Genomic DNA, 20,654 nt, shown 5'->3' with positions numbered 1-20,654 from the left:
TTTCTTTTGCAATACAGGCACAGGTTTTTGTGTTGTCCTACATAGGTATCGGGGCCCAAACTTTGGGTGTACAGATCCAAGTGTGTTTTCCCCGAGCATGGCTACATCTTCATTCGGTATGTTGGTGGAACCTACAAAGGGTATGGTTCTTGTGGCAGTCAAATAGTACTATGGCAAGTGGTGTTTACTGTTATTATTGTTAGTTTTCATTGTGTAATAGCCCACCTTTCTGACTGACATCAGTACTTTTCTGCGGGATTCAGAGGGACACAGCTAAAATATGTTTCACAATCAGGGACATCCCTGGAAAGTTGTCATAGTTAGGAGGTATGGCCTCTGCCCTATTCAGATATGCCAGTGTTTGTCCTGCTATGATACTGTGTAGGGGTTGTAAAGTGCCTCTGTAACATTATTTTCTGCTTGAATGGCTGCTTCTCACATCACACTCATGTAATGCAATTCCACAACAATTGCTGGTAAAGATCCACAGAACAAGCTTTGTGTTATGGCCTTCCTATTTTTCCTTTGCATTCACTCATTGTAATGCATGATATATTTTTTGCAGCACCAAATTATTGTATATCTGTTGTGGCTTAGTGGTACTTCATGTAGTCTAATGTGTCCAAGGTCTGGGGTTCGAGACTGACAGAGGTATTTTATTTTGCTGCTGAGCAGAACAAGGGCCCTGACACAGAGTGACTAAGGCACTTTTAAGCAGTTGTAAGCAGGTTTGCTCGATGCTTAGTGATGCTTAGCAAAGCGCACACATGCGCACAGTCACTTAAACCCACTTACTACTGCTTAAAAGTGCTTACTCCCGCTAACCCCTGCACTAAATTCTTTGAAAGAAAAGAAAATGGGGAGATAGGAAAGTGGTGAAAAAGGGGGCACAAAGAGGGAAAGACAGTAGGAAAACAAGCTCGGGATGTGCAGGATGGGTGTATGGAAGGTCCATAGCTGGCCATTTCTTTACCAGCAACAGCTGTGCATATGTTGCAAATTTGGAGTGAAATTTGAAACCTTCCACCCCGGAGAGAGGGGTGAGGACAACAAAGTATGTTGTACTGCCAATTATAATTATCAGTTTACATGTCCAGCAGACATGTGTGCAAAATGGGCAGCTATATATGGGGCGTAATTTTTTTGCGGGTACAGCCTGCCCTTTTTTCGTTTTTTTTTTTTTTTTTTTTTTTTTTCAGCTGAGAGTGGAAAATGAGGTAGAGGAAGTAGGTATATTTGGGAAGGTAGGTTGGGTAGGTAAACAGACAAGACAAACAAGACACATACAGGGGCGGAGTATGACACATGGGGTGGGTGAACACAATTGACGTGCACGGATGTTTGGAAATCGCAAGCCCATGAGCCCACAGATGGTAACAGTGGGACTGAGATCCCCACCCATGGGCAGTCACCACTGAACCTTCACAGACCCGAGGGTCACTGTGCTGGGGGCTGCATAGGAGGGGCAGGCTCACCCGCGAGTTGGGCTGCTCTCGCCTCAAGCTGGCATAGGGGATCAGTGACTAAATGCTGGATCTCTGTACGCACCACAACCCGGACCCTTCGGAGGATGACAGGAGACCCTTCTCCCCCCATGCTTGCAGGGGGGGAGAGCCCCATCCCCTGCAGTGCTTCCACCTGAAAGTGGCACAGGACCAATGGAGGAGGGTAGCCCGAGATGGGCACCAGACCTGCTGGTGCCAGGTGCAATCGCCAGCTGAGGAGGGACAGGTGGGTCCTCTGGGACCGGCCTTCCCATATGTTCTGTGATTAGGTGTGTTTAATTACAACATAGACAACAGCATTCAAATTAGTTGTAACAGCATGCAGTAATATTCCCATTAACCCAACACACCAGGGTTAAAACAGTTGAACAGCAAGCATAACACATGCATATATTGAACGACAGTGGACATTACAACAGCATGCAGGGATGATTGGTGGCAACAGGCCACCAAGATTGTGGTGTTTTAACAGGGGACATGCATCAAAGTAAATGCAGATTTTATAGAACAATAGGACATATGTCCCAACAAATGTTTTAAGATTAGACATACCCATTGAGGTGTGGAATTGCATTGTTTATGCACATGGAGCAGGGTGTAAAAAGAAACCTCCATTAACATCTTATTAGTACTTTAACTCTACGCTACATTCCTATTGACTGCAAGTGTATATCCCCTACATGTATTATTACCCTAGGCAATATGCATTAGATTGCGTAATGGCTTTGGCTAGTTCATTATATACCTGACCTATATCTGACATAGTAACTGTCCAAGACACAGATGTTACTGCTACATACTTGTATTTTATTTGTATATTTATGTATCTGCACATCTGGATGTGTTCACGTGACATTTTCACTTGATTTTCTACAGAACCCTACATTTCATGTAACACACTCACATTTCTGGGGAACACCTTGACAAGCTACTTGTGTGCCAGATTTACCTATGCATGTCAGCCATTTAACAACTGTTGAGGACTGTTACATGCTTCACAGCTACTGGCACTTCCTTCATCCACTTTATATGGGATTGCACAACTGTGGATTGTCAGCACTTAATTCAACAGTAATATTTATTTAATGCAAGGGTACAACAACATTTCTAAGTAACTGACACAGTCATACTCCAAGTATTATATATTTCTTATTCACATTAAAACTATTTTCTACAGGCTTTCTCCTTTATTTGATATTACAGTGCATACAGTAGACCTATTCAGGGCATATTATACCTTTATTGATAGGTTACAACACTCTTTTTCAGGCTCCATCACTTATTTTATATGACAGTACATGCAGAAATAGTATTCCAGACACATTTTACCTTTATTAATGGGTTACTACACTCTGTTCCTGGCTATCTGATTTATGATATCTAACAGTACATGCTGAGGATTTATTCAGGGAATAAAACAAAGGTGAAGAGCAGGAACACAATGAGAGATAGCTTAAAATAAATCAATGATTTTATTAAATCCAGGTAAAATGTAAGCGCTTTCGGCCAGAGCAATCTCCAGCCTTCATCAGACAAACAGCATAGGAGTGTATGACAAAACCTTATATATTATTGTAAAATTTGCTGTACCAATCGACATGAAGTGCATTTCCTAATACATTGTTACCATAGGAACATTAAAGCGGAAATGCATTTACTAAAGAAATTTTTTTAAAAATGTGATATTTATATCCACTGTGCAAATAATAAAGCATTAAGCCCAATCTTGAACCATTACATGGATATACCATATACTAATCTATAAAAATTAAATACAATATACAAAAGCAAAAAACAAATACTAATTGCTCCTTTAAAAAATATATCTACAAATTACACTACTAAATGAATTGATATTACCCCTGGGATAAGAATGAGAGAAGGCGGATTCCCTCCCAAGTGTACGTCCGTTAATCTATATTGTTACAACGGACCCATGTCATACATAAGGCTTAAGAGAGTCCATGATAAAATGACTAAATTGCAATTCATTAGTTGTGTCATCGGTTATGCGATAACCACTTGAGCACACACTTTATGGACAAGTTGTCATTGATACCTGGTGTGAGGTGTGCCCTAGTCGAACTTGCCACATGAGTTCGTCAATCTCTAGTTTAATTTGCCAAGGACCACCTCTAACTTCAGGCATCCTTTGATGCACAATAAAATTAAAGTATGCCCTATGCATTCCATTGTGTGCTTGGCTGGGCGTTATTAACGCCATGCCTACTTACAGCGTACATGTGTTCATATATCCTGGTCTTCAATTTGCGCTCCGTCTTACCAATGTAAAATGCTTTACATTGGTTGCAGAGAGCCACATAAACAACTGATTTGGATTCACAGTTGAAAAAATTATTCACCTTATAAGTTCTATTATTGATAGTGAATTGTGGTCCCACCTTAATGAACTTACATTGGGCACATGCACCACATTTGTGCATGCCATGTGGTCGGTTCGAAATAAACCTACTAGGTGGTCTTTCTAGGATAGCTTTAAGGTTTTGACCTCTCCTGTAGGTTAGTTTGGGTCTTATACCCAAAATATTTGAAAGTGTGTTATCATGGTTGATGACATCCCAATTTTTGTTAATAATTTCCTTGATTTTTTGAAAATCCAAGGAGAAAGTATGTATAAAAGACACAGTGTAGTTGTCTTTTTTCAAACGGTCGTTGCTGAGTGGGCTTGATGTATTTGAAATTTCAGTGGTTCCAAAAGTTGCTTCTGCTGTAGTGCTGCTGGGAAGGAGGGGTATGAAGTAGCCTTCCCTACGTTTGTTAGATACTTCTAGTATAATGTTGTTAACTAAGCTTAAAGGATAACCCCTTGTCAAGAACATATTCTTAAGTTTGTTGCATTCTGCACGAAAATCATGGTCATCAGTTACCATGCGTGCTGCCCTTACTATCTGGCCCTTAATGACCGATCTTTTTTGATAGTACGGGTGGTTACTAGAAAAATGTAACAAACTGTTTGAGTATGTCGGCTTTCTATAAATAATGCTTTTTAGTCTACTCTTATGTATGTCCTTTACTAACATGACATCCAGGTAATTTATCTCGGTGTCTGCTACATTAAAGGTAAACTGTAGAAAATCGGTCATGCTAGTCATCCTTTCAATGAATAGTGGAATAAGCTCTTTCTGACCCTTCCAGATACAAAAAATGTCATCTTGGTACCTTGTGTACCAAGAGACATATTGCTGAAAAAAACTATCCTTGAATAGGTATTCGGCTTCCCAGAAAGCCAAAACAGCATTTCTTGAATGAACACAGGGTGAACCCATGGCGACACCTGATGTTTGAAGGTAGAAAGCGTTCTCAAACATAAAGAAGTTGTTAGTTAAAACCAACTCCAAAAGTGTCTCACTTAAATAAATGATGTTATCTTCTACCTTCTTAGCAACCATGAATTCCCTAACCCAACTAAGGCCAGTTTCCTGCGGTATGACCGTGTAAAGATCTTTTATGTCTATAGTGAGAAACGTCATGTCCACACTGTATTCCACCTTACTAATGTCTTTCAGGAAGGACCAGGAATCCTTAAAAATGTGTGCCTCCTGTTGTAAGAGAGGCTTGATAATACTATCTACATATCTAGCACATGCGTAAGTAGCTGAGCCCCTCCCATCGATAATCGGCCTGAATGGTGGTGCATGTAATCGTTTATGCAGTTTCGGTGTACCAAAAAATGTTGGAATATTTGGGGCTGGCATCTGTAAGTATTTGTATGTATTTAAGTCAATAACACCTTCCAGTAGGAGGTCATACAAAGTGTTGTTAATCTTTCTATAGGCCAACAATACCAGAACCACCAATCGTATCAGAGCTCAGACAGTGAACAACGCGAGGAACAACAGACGGGGGAGGAAGAGATAATACAGCTCCCCAATTTCGGTTGTGAACCAAAGATCCTGGTCAGCTCTGATAGTGACTTTAAAGTATATAACTACACACTTATTGACATTCATCAAGACATAGTTAATTTTTTTGCTAAGGACTTATCGTTTGTCCCTGGGCAGCATATGGACATAGGTAGAATGCTCATAGATTTAAAAATATATGTTAGAAAACTCAATCTAAGTTCTCTACTTGGTAATGAGAGTTCAACACTTGATACACTAAGGGTCTCTAGCACATACAACCCTCCACTTCACCCCATTCTAGCAGTTTTTGAAAAAATATGTGAGATTGATCTTTGGGCAATCAAGAATCATGTCATTTATACTACCCAAAGACATTCTAACAACATTTCCATGCTGGAATGGGATTTTCTCCATTTATTGAGGGATTGTAACATACGCGTAATGAAACCTGATAAGGGTGTGGTTTTGATGGACCATCATAAATACGTGGAATATATGATGGGGCATCTTCGTACACCTGTTTATAGAGAGGTAACTCTCAATGAAATATACGGTGCCTATAGAAAGATTAACAACACTTTGTATGACCTCCTACTGGAAGGTGTTATTGACTTAAATACATACAAATACTTACAGATGCCAGCCCCAAAAATTCCAACATTTTTTGGTACACCGAAACTACATAAACGATTACATGCACCACCATTCAGGCCGATTATCGATGGGAGGGGCTCAGCTACTTACGCATGTGCTAGATATGTAGATAGTATTATCAAGCCTCTCTTACAACAGGAGGCACACATTTGTAAGGATTCCTGGTCCTTCCTGAAAGAGATTAGTAAGGTGGAATACAGTGTGGACATGACGTTTCTCACTATAGACATAAAAGATCTTTACACGGTCATACCGCAGGAAACTGGCCTTAGTTGGGTTAGGGAATTCATGGTTGCTAAGAAGGTAGAAGATAACATCATTTATTTAAGTGAGACACTTTTGGAGTTGGTTTTAACTAACAACTTCTTTATGTTTGAGAACGCTTTCTACCTTCAAACATCAGGTGTCGCCATGGGTTCACCCTGTGGGGGTTCATTCGCAAATGCTGTTTTGGCTTTCTGGGAAGCCGAATACCTATTCAAGGATAGTTTTTTTCAGCAATATGTCTCTTGGTACACAAGGTACCAAGATGACATTTTTTGTATCTGGAAGGGTCAGAAAGAGCTTATTCCACTATTCATTGAAAGGATGACTAGCATGACCGATTTTCTACAGTTTACCTTTAATGTAGCAGACACCGAGATAAATTACCTGGATGTCATGTTAGTAAAGGACATACATAAGAGTAGACTAAAAAGCATTATTTATAGAAAGCCGACATACTCAAACAGTTTATTGCATTTTTCTAGTAACCACCCGTACTATCAAAAAAGATCGGTCATTAAGGGCCAGATAGTAAGGGCAGCACGCATGGTAACTGATGACCATGATTTTCGTGCAGAATGCAACAAACTTAAGAATATGTTCTTGACAAGGGGTTATCCTTTAAGCTTAGTTAACAACATTATACTAGAAGTATCTAACAAACGTAGGGAAGGCTACTTCATACCCCTCCTTCCCAGCAGCACTACAGCAGAAGCGACTTTTGGAACCACTGAAATTTCAAATACATCAATCCCACTCAGCAACGACCGTTTGCAAAAAGACAACTACACTGTGTCTTTTATACATACTTTCTCCTTGGATTTTCAAAAATCAAGGAAATTATTAACAAAAATTGGGATGTCATCAACCATGATAACACACTTTCAAATATTTTGGGTATATGACCCAAACTAACCTACAGGAGAGGTCAAAATCTTAAAGCTATCCTAGAAAGACCACCTAGTAGGTTTATTTCGAACCGACCACATGGCATGCACAAATGTGGTGCATGTGCCCAATGTAAGTTCATTAAGGTGGGACCACAATTCACCATCAATAATAGAACTTATAAGGTGAATAATTTTTTCAACTGTGAATCCAAATCAGTTGTTTATGTGGCTCTCTGCAACCAATGTAAAGCATTTTACATTGGTAAGACGGAGCGCAAATTGAAGACCAGGATATATGAACACATGTACGCTGTAAGTAGGCATGACGTTAATAACGCTCTAGCCAAGCACACAATGGAATGCATAGGGCATACTTTTAATTTTGTTATTGTGCATCAAAGGATGCCTGAAGTTAGAGGTGGTCCTTGGCAAATTAAACTAGAGATTGACGAACTCATGTGGCAAGTTCGGACTAGGGCACACCTCACACCAGGTATCAATGACAACTTGTCCATAAAGTGTGTGCTCAAGTGGTTATCACATAACCGATGACACAACTAATGAATTGCAATTTAGTCATTTTATCATGGACTCTCTTAAGCCTTATGTATGACATGGGTCCGTTGTAACAATATAGATTAACGGACGTACACTTGGGAGGGAATCCGCCTTCTCTCATTCTTATCCCAGGGGTAATATCAATTCATTTAGCAGTTTAATTTGTACATATATATTTTTAAAGGAGCAATTAGTATTTATTTTTTGCTTTTGTATATTGTATTTAATTTTTATAGATTAGTATATGGTATATCCATGTAATGGTTCAAGATTGGGCTTAATGCTTTATTATTTGCACAGTGGATATAAATAACACATTTTTAAAAAAATGTCTTTAGTAAATGCATTTCCGTTTTAATGTTCCTATGGTAACAATGTATTAGGAAATGCACTTCATGCCGATTGGTACAGCAAATTTTACAATAATATATAAGCTTTTGTCATACACTCCTATGCTGTTTGTCTGACGAAGGCTGGAGATTGCTCTGGCCGAAAGCGCTTACATTTTACCTGGATTTAATAAAATCATTGATTTATTTTAAGCTATCTCTCATTGTGTTCCTGCTCTTCACCTTTGTTCTTTTCGTGGATTTTACAAGTTTATTGTGTATTCAGGGAATAAATGTTATATGCTTCACAGCTACTGCCACTTCCTTAATCCACTTCTTATGGGACTGCACAACTGTGGGTTGACAGCACCTAATATAACAGTACTATTTATTTATTGCAATGGTACAACAACATTTCAAAGTAAGTGACACAGACACGCTCCAAGTATTATACCTTTATTAATTACATTAAACACTCTTTTCTACAGACTCTCTCCTTTAATTGATATTACAATGCATACAGAAGACGTATTCAGGACATATTATACCTTTATTGATAGGTTACAACACTCTTTTTCAGGCCTGCTCACTTATATATTATGACAGTACATGCAGAGATAGTATTCCAGACTTATTTTACCTTTATTGATGGGTTAGTACACTCTATTTCTGGCTCACTGACTTATGTTATATAACAGTACATGAAGAGGATTTATTCAGGCCATTTTATTGCTGTATTATTGGGCTACAATACTTTTGTCATGCTCCCTCACATATATCATATAACAATACATGCAGAATAATTACTAACCTGCCTGGTGGCGCAGCCTTAGCAGCCTATCTGCATAGGCTTGCTGATTCATAGCATGAACACCTGCAGCTGTGAAGTAAATGAAGGGATATTGAGACATACCTATCCATTATTTAGACTATATTAGCATGTCTTACATACTGTATTCCATAGCTATGTATTCCATAGCTACCTACTTAGTAGTGAGGCATCGTGCATATGACGAGCCTCCTGGATCCATTGGTTCAGAAGGTCCTGCTTCTGTCTCTTCAGGTCTGCATGGTGGTGACGGACCTGCTCACCAGTCCGAGGGATGCCTGTGGCACTGGTGAGTTCATGAGCCAACCAGTTCCAAACCTCTACCTTATACTCCGTGCCTTGGAACTGGCCCTGCAGGAGTCGAGTCTCATGACGATGGACTAGGAGCCAAACCATGTATTTTGACTCCTCGTTGCCCCAGCGTTGCACTCTAAAGCGAGTACCCTCTCCAGCACCAGACATTCTAACTGCAGATGGGAGCTACAATCAGTTATGGCGAGTATTCCTGCCTATGGAGCTTAAATATGCCGCATTTCCCGCACTTTTTTGTGACTGGCCATTTTTGAAAATTCTCGGCTGACTGCATACCTGCAAAATATATATATATATATATATATATATATATATATATATATATATATATATATATTAACAGTGGATGTTTATCCTAAGCTGTCGTGACTTAGTAGTTCAGTCCTGGGTTCAAACCTTATCATTGCTTTTTATTTTACTACTGTCCAGACAGGTTAGGGGGTGTGGCTGTGTTTAAGCAACTTTGTGCTACTTTGCTCCACATTGCCCAATGGTGCGCTGGTTGGTGCGGCACGCACCTCCGCACAAACCGATTGCACTGGATAAAGCGTGATTTAGCTATGGGCAACTAAATTGCACTGGGTAAAGCACGATTTAGCAATGGGCAACTACATTGCGCTGGGTAAAGTGCTGCTTAACTGTGGACAATTATATGTCAGGTTCCTTTATAAATTTACATTTTGTTCACTGATACATCGGCCATTTCAATGCTTTTTTGCAAAACTTTTATCATATATATCAGGAATTATTTCATATACTCATTTTTAACATAAAACAGGAAGGGGAGTGGTGGGACTCGAACCGTGAATGCCTTCTCTTTGTGTGAACGCTCTACCACTACGCTATTACTATTTGGTGTAACCTGCATGCATACACATTCCTTATTATGCTCTTCCATGTCGAAATTGTTAACTGCAGCTAAGCAATGGGCACACTTGCACACACACGCGTAAATACAGGCAGCTATACTGGGAATTAGAAAAAAATATTAATGTTTTACTTTTTATAACTGTGCTGGGGGTTTACAATGTCAGGGAGTGTGGTGTTGGGTACTTGAACATTTGAGTGGACTCGCTCTTGTGTGTTGACATTTTGCATTTTACACACTTGCAGGGGCATGGACCTTTAGACTGCTTGGCAGTCGGACATGCCCCCTGTTTGCCTGCACGGTCCGTGTTAGGCTTGGGGTAGAGTCAGCGTGCCCTCATGAATATTCATGGCATGCTGATGTCATACCGTTCAACTGCAGCCTCCGAGTAAGACTTATTTAGTCTTACATGGAGGTTTTGTGAATCTGGGGGAAGGTTGAAGAAGACAGTGAGAAAGAACTTAGGAAGAGAGGACAGATGGAAGGGAGCTGGAGGATACTGGCATAAGGCAATTCAGGCAGTGAGGCACAAGCAAAAATTACAAGGAGCAGGATATCAAAGCCTGAAAGTACTGCATGGATGGTATCTAGCCTCAATGAGACTGGTAATGGAAGGCAAAAAAAGGACAGGAGGTGCTACAGGTGTCAGGAGGAAGAGGCAGGAACACTGCACATGTTCTAGGACTGTGGGTGGGCACAAGAAGTCTGAAGGCAGGCAAAAATGAGTTGAGGATATACATTTTAAAGGAAGAAAAGCATATTTGGGAATTCTGAATATTTGGCCTAAAGAATGATGGCAGCATCTGGGAAAAAGAGACATGAATATTATCAGAGTGCTGCTGAGTACTGATGTTAAAACCATCATCACTCAAAACTGGAAGGGGAGACCAACAATACAGGAGCAAGAATTAGAAAAGAGATTCCAAGTTATGGGGAGAAGATGTCAAAAATGGATTAGAATGAGGAAAGGAGGAAAAGGAAAAGGAAAACTCAATGGAAAGAAGTAATAGAATATTACAGAAGCTAAAATCATACTAGGAGGAAAGAGGGGAAACCAAAAGGGAAACCAAGGGGCTAGGGATCACTATAAGATGAACCAGCCAACCACTGATGAGCTGTGATGCACATGCCTGAAAACTGTAAATGTAATATATTGTATGCAGTTAAAGTAAATTGTCAAATGTGGGCATTAGCTATGGCTGTGTCCAATGGAAATGGTAACACAGACTGTAGTTAAGGATAAACTGCCAGTTGTGATAAAATAAGTTCACCATGCATGTAATATGGAAATGTGTTTTGTGATATAAACTTTGACTATATATTTATATCTATATATCTCTGTGTATATCTATATATCTCTCTCTCTCTCTCTCTCTCTCTCTCTCTCTATATATATATATATATATATATATATGCGTGTGTGTTTATACTTGGTGGAAAGTAATATGGTTTATGTTGTTTAAAGTCAGTATAAGCATGCTGTGTGTTTTCAGTATTTTGAGCTTCAGGATTTTGAGTTTTCAGGATTTTGAAGTTTCAGGATTTTGGTCTTCAGTCTTGTGATTTTCAGGATTGTGATATTTCAGTCTTCTGAAGGGGAACTCTCTCTCTCTCTCTCTCTCTCTCTCTATATATATATATATATATATATATATATATATATATATATATATATTTACATATTTGTTCATAGGGAGTAGCACTATACTTTAAAATGCACATTGTCTTGCATATTAAAAGCAGGTAAAACTGTATAAAAAGAATAAATTATTAACACTAGGTAAATTAAAAGAAGTTTATTTCTAGGCTCATCTAAAAGTTCATTTGGCTTCATTACTTCTAGCTTGGCCTAGGTCCCTCTTTTTTTAGGCCTAAATAAAAACAAAAATATTCACTCATATTCTGTCTCTGCATTATTCAGTTACAGCAGCTACATCCCATGTTGCTGCATTATGCAAACACCGCATGTTCCTGAGCATGATATTAATTTCATTTATTATAATGCCTTTTGAAGTAGAATGTGTTGTCTCAACCCAGAATGTTTGCTGTTTTCTGTGGCTAGTCTTTTTATTTGGCAGACTGAATGTTGTGAATCCCTTCACCAAATCACCTCTCCTACTGCCTGAACATTTCTGTTCTGTTGCCTTTTGGGGCTATTTGCTTTTAATTAAGATCTATTTCAAAAGATGCCCATTTATTTAATCGTGTTTGTGTGTTAATGTATTTATTTATTCATTCACTTGGTATCTGGGTAAATGAGCTCCATCAGCTTTACAAGTCATGACCTGGACCTATGCAGGCTAAGTTATTAACATTTTCAAAATGCAGTGATTTCATTTTAAATCTGTGTCTCTACTATTATCAAAAAAAGCAGATGATTTTGGCAACTGCAATAAAGCATGCAAGAACACAGCATTACTGAATCTATAAGGAAAAGGTGGAGGTCTGATATGTACTGTATGGGGTATCTTAAGCTGTACGTCTAGGCGGAAAAAAAGTTATGGGATGGTGATAAACATAGATGACATATTACTGAAAAATAAGCATTAACAGACAGATAAATAAACATTGGCTATATATATATATATATATATATATATATATATATATATATATATATATATTTTTTTTGTATTATGCTCAGATATTTTTAATGCATTCCACAGGACTCTACCTCCTGTTTTCATGATTCTAAAATGAGAAAATATCTCTACTAAAGAAATTTAAATCCTGTATACTGTGAGATACTGACTATCTTTAGATTTTTGTATAATTATATAAATAATCCAGAACATCAAATAAATATCAAGAAATCACAGAGTAAAGTGTTAATAAATAATTCACACAAGCACGATAGACAAAGAAGGGCTGTCTCATTCTTCTTCATGTATTCTTTGTGTTGATATTTGAAAGATTTAGAATGCATTTTTACAAGCCTTCTCATTACATATACATGAGGAAAGCAGAAAATATAGATGTTTGTCTTATGGAAATGAGGTGATCTGAATTATATTATAAATTAAGATGCATTCATCCATAAAAAATCAAAATGTGGATTTCATGATACATTTCTTTAAAAAATTCCACCTGAAAAAATATTAAATAGTCCTACATCATTCCATGCTTTATCACTCATTTTCCCATGTAGCCTCTACGCTGAAATGATAAGACCCTTTTTTATAGCTTTGCTTCCATCTGTGACATCTTATTATTGATTTGGAAGAAAGTAATTCTAACTTGTAAAGGTGCCAAATAAATTGCTTCCAGGGGCATACAGAAATGCATGTCAGAACTGTACAGCAAGTCTGAGTATTCGCCTTTGAGCAGAACAGAACATCTCAAGTTTCCCAGCATGGGAAATACAGCTAGAGTGTGACCTGAAAGCATCTCCAATGATAAATCTTAATTTCTTTTAATATACATTTAGATGGAGCTATTGGGTATGTAACCAGGTTTGGGAATGGAGCTGATATAAATATATTACTTAGAGTGAAACAAGTATGCAGAGAAGGGTCGCAGGCTTTTCTTGAAGAAAAGATATGCAGTAGCTGCATGTTAGAACTTTAAGAGGTCGTTAGCTGTTCAGGTCAATGAGCTGCAATAACAAGTGAGCTATGATATAGTGATTACCTTACACGCATGCATGTTGTCAGCAGAGGGATGCCACATGCTTGTCTGGTCTACCAACAGCATGCAAATTAGTTTAAATGTTAACTTTTACCACTGCATTCCACCTGTCCTAAGCATTCTTGAATATGACCATAGTCCAAGTGTTTATATTCTGTTAGATAGAGTATTCATAAAGTTTAAGTCCATCTCAGTGAAAACATTCCTCCCCAGATCCAGACTGATGTTGGTTGTTTCTGTTTGCAGCTATTTACCCTTTCAGCCTCCCCACCCTTTTTCCTTTCAAATATTCTGCCCCCCATTTTAAGACTGTATGTAGCCAGATCATTGCTTATCTATTTCCACCCTTTCAAAGGTAATAAAGCCATAATCCTTTCAGAATTTAATTTTTATGTAAGCCCACCATTCTACTTTCCACTTTTACATCATTCTTCTACAGTATGTCCATGAGTATGGTCTCTCTGTCCAGGTACTGACGACTGGACTGCATTTTGTTCTCCATTTGGGCCCTCTGAATTGTTTTGTTCAGAGAGTGGGACAATAAACCATAATTACTTGGAGCCTATTCCTTATAAGATCAAGCTCAGCATGCAATTGGTGGTCTCTGAGACTACCTCACCCTTTATCTGGTGATTCCATGCAAGGCTTACCACTACTTGCAGCTTCTATTTTTTTCTTTAGTCTGTACTTGCCATTTCAGTCCAGTTAATTCATAGACCCTCCAGTTTTTGTATCCTAGGAGTAGAACCTTACACCTTTTGGCACTCAAGTTTAACTGCTGCATTACAGTCCACTAGTTAAGTTTCCACTAGTCCTTCCTTTAAGTAATATTCATGATCCTTTCAGTGCTGTTCCCTTGGTGTCATTTATAACAGGCCCTGTTTTCAAGGCATCTTGAATGAACACAGACCTCAGGATCAAATCTTCTGATACTGCACTGATCTTATGCTCTTTTTGCAACAGTGCACCCTTTATAATTACCACATGAGCCTTCCTGTGTGTCACAATTTCACAGAAGTACTCTATCACTACCACCCTTCCTATCTCTTCCAGCTTTAATATCAGTTACTTGTTGTGAATAAAACTTGCAATAAGAGCCACACAAAACCAAGTAAAATGAAAAAGTAGAATCGGGTCTGGCAGCAAAAGAAAAACTTTTTAATTAAAATAATCCAAAGTACAATAAGTAAAAAGCAATAATCCAGGTAAGCGCTTTTGTTTGTCACACTGACAAACTTCTTCTGACAATAAGAAACATCACTTCCTTCTGTTAAAACCATATGAAATTCCCTCCTTTTAACACTATTGGTCCATTTTGCAAAAAACATGATGTCAGCAAAATGACAGCAACCCCCCCCCCACCTTAGACACACAAGACTGAAGCATATCTAAAAAGTGTAGTCATATAAATAAGCTGAATATACCTCAAATAATTGCATTATGAAACCATTGTAAAACCTTAAAAATATAAATATAATAAGCAACCCAAATAATGAGAGTACGTGTAATACCTGCGTAAATAGTTATAAATGTAAAATAAACCACAATATGCTGAACGCACACATAGTTTGGCAGTGTATAAATGTATGTTTTATGTATGAAAAACAAGTATGATGAATAATAAAAGTATAATTCTAATAATAATACAAAATGTAATAGTAAATATAATAAGATATAATAGCCATTATGAATATTGATGACAGAAAAATAAATAATAAAATAAATTATCTCTCCAGAGATTTTAATTTTAATATACTGCTAAGGGGAAGAGACTCATTCAGGCCTGGCCAAAAATGTGTGCACAGGCGAATTTGCCACCCCAATTCCATTTTTTTTCTAAATGGGCTGGCCATGCCCCCCCATCATTGTTTATTTAAATATCTAAAACAATGAATTTGAACTGATGTGTGGGGTTTAAGCAAATGTGTTTTGCTAAAGCATTATTTTCAACTTTGTCTCTAACAGCTCTAAGATGTTCACCCATTCTTTCTTTCAGTTTCCTTTCTGTTTTCCCCACATAAAATGACACACAATGGGTACACATAGCGCAATAAACAACCTGTTCAGAAAAACAACAAAATCTACCCTTGATCTTTATGTATTGCCCATTTACAAGACCCACACAGGTTTCTAAAATAAGGTTACAAAATTTGCATCCACCACATTTATACATGTAGCCTTGACAGTTGTTATTAAAAGTAGTCTCAAAACATTTCTTGAGGTTGTAACCTTTTTTGTACACAATGGGGGGATGTATATCTAATTTATTCCTGAGCAAAGAATCATTCAACAAAAAAGCTCAATTTTTCTCTAAAATAGATCTAATAGCAGAGCTATTGGAATTAAAGGTGGTAACAACAACATTTAAAATTCTGATCAATAGTTTTATTGTTATTAGTAGAAATAATCTGATTGTTCTCTGAGTTAGGTATTGTTGAATGTTCATTATCATTATTGCTTGGAATAAAAATATTAGGGTTTGTTTCTTGCACAATGGTTTTATTTGTTAACAAGGGATTAAAGTGACCGATACTTCTCTTGTTGCAAACCTCCTATATAACATCATCCCGCAAAGAAATTGGGTAATCTCTGTGTAAAAACATGGCTTTTAGAAGTTCACATTCAGATATGAAGTCATCCCATTTACTGCCCATTCTAGCTGCCCTCACGAATTGTCCCTTTAGGACAGCTAGTTTCTGTGTATGTGGATGGCAGCTTTCATAGTGCAAAAAACTATTACTGTAGGTTTCCTTGCAGAAGATTTTTGATATAAAGGAATTAGTTTCATAATCTTTTCTCAATAGAACATCTAAGTAAAAAATCTGGTTAAAATCCTTAACAGCTGTAAATTAAAAAAAAAAAAGTAGTATGATTAATACAATTCACAAAGTCATCAGTTAATGTACTTCCACCATTCCACAAAATAAATATATCATCTAAAAAGCGTAGGAATATCTTACAATACTGAAAAATTTAGATGGAAAAATGTATTGTTCTTCCCATACACACATGACTATATTTGCGTATAGGCCTCCGCACAGAGAACCCATAGCTACTCCCTCATTCTGTAAGAATAATTTACCATTGAACATTATAAAGATGTTTTTAAGTAGAGTGTCCAGCAGTTGTTCATACAGGTTGATTTTACTTTGTGTGAAGCCCCTTTTAGTCAGGAAATTATTTAACCATTTGATACCAGTCCCATGTGGTATGACAGAATATAAATCCTTTACATCCACAGTAATTAATATATCAGTTTTATCAAATTGGGCTTGTTTTACCCTGGTTAGAAAGTCTCAAGAGTCTTTGCACAAGTGAGATTCTGCCATAACAAACTGTTTTAATTTTCCATCCAAGTATTTGGCTATAGGATTAGTTATTGAACCTTGTGCATCGACAATGGGTCTTATAGGTGGTTTTATAACATTCTTATGGATTTTAGGGACTCCAAACAGGACAGGTGTCCTGGGATGTATTACAGTTATGTAATTTAACTCATCCATATCAATACTAATCTCAATAAAAAGGTCATATAAAATGCCCCTTATATGCCTGTGTGCTCCATTCATTTGATTTATGGAACTTGGGATGTAAGTATGACTGGTTACAATTTCTTCCATATTATGTAAGTAGTCAATTTTATTAAAAATAACCATTGTCAGGTTTTATTAACCTGATATTTTTAGAATTAATTAGCATTTTTAAATCATTGTTCTCAGTTCTAGTTAGATTGTACCTCCTTTTACAATGTTTTTCAATAGTTCGGAGGTCCAATTCACACATTTTTTTCAAAAACTTCTAAATTGGGGTGTAGTGGTGGGTTATACGTACTGGAAACATAAAATGGATTAATCAATTGCATATTTGACTGAAATAAAAAAGACAAATTAAGTTTACGCACAAATAATTTTAAATCAATAATAGTTTGAACTAGATTCATGTTCTCATTAGGGAAAAATGTTAACCCCCTTGATAACAAATCGCAAATAGATGTTTCAAATTCTAAACAAGAGTAATTATACACAGTAAAATCATTTGCTCTATTAGTCAGAATTTTAAGTTCAGGGTGAATGCTAGGGCTCATTGACTGCGACCTCGCCATGGTCCCTTGTAGTTGTTTCCCCTCCCCCTGTTCATATAGGACCTATTCCTTTGTTGTTTGCCCCTGAGTGGCTAGCTGTTCCTGGCTTGGGGGTTGTACTGATTTTGTTTCTGTTGTATCCTTTCTGATTTCCTCAAGGGGAGATACATGTCCATGTCTAAAAAAAAATGTCATTGTTATCAGTCGCTTCATTCCTGTTGTAAGCTTGGCCCTCATGTTGATTGACTAGAAGAGAGTTATCAGTCAATTTTGAACCCCATTTCTGTGATTTTGGGGGTGGAGGATATGTATTGTTGTTCTGATATGCAAATACATCACGTTCAATTTTTTTGCTTTTCCTTTCTTTAATTATATTAATTTTCTCATCTATTGATTTAAAAACACTCTCATAGTCAAAGTTATAATGATTAAACCCTGAATCTTGTTTCACCAATATATCCAATTTATCAGCTTTTTTTGTTAGAGCTTCGATGGTTTTGCAATTGTCATTAATAACTAGTGTCATATAATCAGCACCAAATTTGTCGAATAATTTCAACAATTCATTATGTAAGCTTGAATTAGGTATTAATCCAGTAGGAAAACGCCAAACACGTAGCCCTTTAGGCACTAAATTCTTCCTTAAACATTCACCAAAGTAAATGTTGTCCATTTGCAGGCTTTTTATTTTCATTAACACATAATCCAATTCGGACAATTTGTCCTGAAAAGATTTTTGCGTACCTTGTGAGTGGGCATTTACTTGTGTAAATCCAGTTGTATTGTTGAGCCACGCTGTCAGCGATCTCCGCTGTGCAGAATTTGAAGTAGTATTTGTGCATTGTTCAGTAGGTAAACTGGCCACCTTGTTAGGCAAATTCACTTCTCGGTGCAAAGAGATAGACGGTGAAGTTAAATTAACTGTATCTTGATTGGTATTACTTGCTTCACGTGGTGGAGTAGGGTGGAGGGATGTAGATGGAAGTTGTGAGAGAGAACGCTGTTCTAATAATCAAGTCTATCAGTTAGACGTTGAATTAAATTAGTTAAATCTCCAAGTGCATTATTTTGTGTTTTGTTAGTCTCCGCCAAAGCCGGTTCCATGATGCTCACAGCACAAACCAAACTTGCAATAAGAGCCACACAAAACCAAGTAAAATGAAAAAGTAGAATCCAGTCTGGCAGCAAAAGAAAAACTTTAAAATAATCCAAAGTACAATAAGTAAAAAGCAATAATCCAGGTAAGTGCTTTCATTTGTCACACTAATGAACTTCTTCTGACAATAAGAAACATCACTTCCTTCTGTTAAAACCATTTGAAATTCCCTCCTTTTAATACTATTGGTCCATTTCGCAAAAAAAATGATGACAGCAAAATGACAGAAAATTCACCCCCCCCAACCTTAGACAGACAAGACTGAAGCATATCTAAAAGGTGTAGTCATATGAATAAGCTGAATATACCTCAAATAATTGCGTTATCAAAAATATTCTGCAAGGAAACCTACAGTAATAGTTTTTTGCACTACAAAAGCTGCCATCCTCATACACAGAAACTAGCTGTCCTAAAGGGATATTTCGTGAGGACAGCTAGAATGGTCATTAAATGGGATGACTTCATATCTGAATGTGAACTTCTAAAAGCCATGTTTTTACACAGAGGTTACCCAATTTCTTTGGTGGATGATGTTATACAGGAGGTTCGCACCAAGAGAAGTATCGGTCACTTGAATCTCTTGTTAATAAATGAAACCATTGTGCAAGAAACAAACCCTGATATTTTTATTCCAAGCAATAATGATAATGAACATTCAACAATACCTAATGCAGAGAACAATCTGGTTACTTCTACTAATAACAATAAAACTATTAATCAGAATTTCAAGTGTTGTTTTGTTACCACCTTTAATTCCAATAGCTCTGCTATTAGATCTATTTTAGAGAAAAATTGGGCTTTTTTGTTGAATTATTCTTTGCTCAGGAATAAATTAGTTATACATCACCCCATTGTGTACAAAAATGGTTACAACCTCAAGAAATGTTTTGAGACTACTTTTAATAACAACTGTAAGGCTACATGTATAAATGTGGTCAATGTAAATTTTGTAACCTTATTTTAGTAACCTGTGGGGTTCTTGTAAATGGGCAATATATAAAGATCATGGGTAGATTTTGTTGTTTTTCCGAAAAGGTTGTTTATTGTGCTATGTGTGCACATTGTGTGTCATTTTATGTGGGGAAAACAGAAAGGAAACTGAAGGAAAGGATGGGTGAACATCTTAGAGCTTTTAGAAACAAAACTGAAAATAATGCTTTAGCAAAACACATGTTCTTAAACCCCACACATCAGTTCAAATTCATTGTTTTAGATATTTAAATAAACAATAATGGGGGGGGGGGGTGCATGGCCAGCCCATTTAGAAAAGAATGGAATTGGGGTGGCAAATTCGCCTGTGCGCACATTTTTGGCCAGGTCTGAATGAGTCTCTTTCTCTTAACAGCATATTAAAATTAAAATCTCTGGAGAGATAATTTATTTTATTATTTATTTTTCTATCATCAATATTCATAACGGCTATTATATCTTATTATATTTACTATTATTTTTTTTATTATTATTAGAATTATACTTTTATTATTCATCATACTTGTTTTTCATACATACAACATATACATTTATACACCGCCAAACTATGTGTGCATTCAGCATATTGGGGTTTATTTTACATTTATAACTATTTGCATATGCATTACACTTACTCTTATATTTTTAAGGTTTTACAATGGTTTTATAATGCAATTATTTGAAGTATATTCAGCTTATTTATATGACTACACCTTTTAGATATGCTTCAGTCTTGCATGTCTAAG

Source organism: Protopterus annectens, chromosome 1.part1 (genome assembly GCF_019279795.1).
Source record: "Protopterus annectens isolate FY-2018-M chromosome 1.part1, PAN1.0, whole genome shotgun sequence".
NCBI classification, from domain to species: Eukaryota; Metazoa; Chordata; order Ceratodontiformes; family Protopteridae; genus Protopterus; species Protopterus annectens.
The sequence above is the reverse complement of the archived record's forward strand: the minus strand, read 5'-3'. Positions refer to the sequence as shown.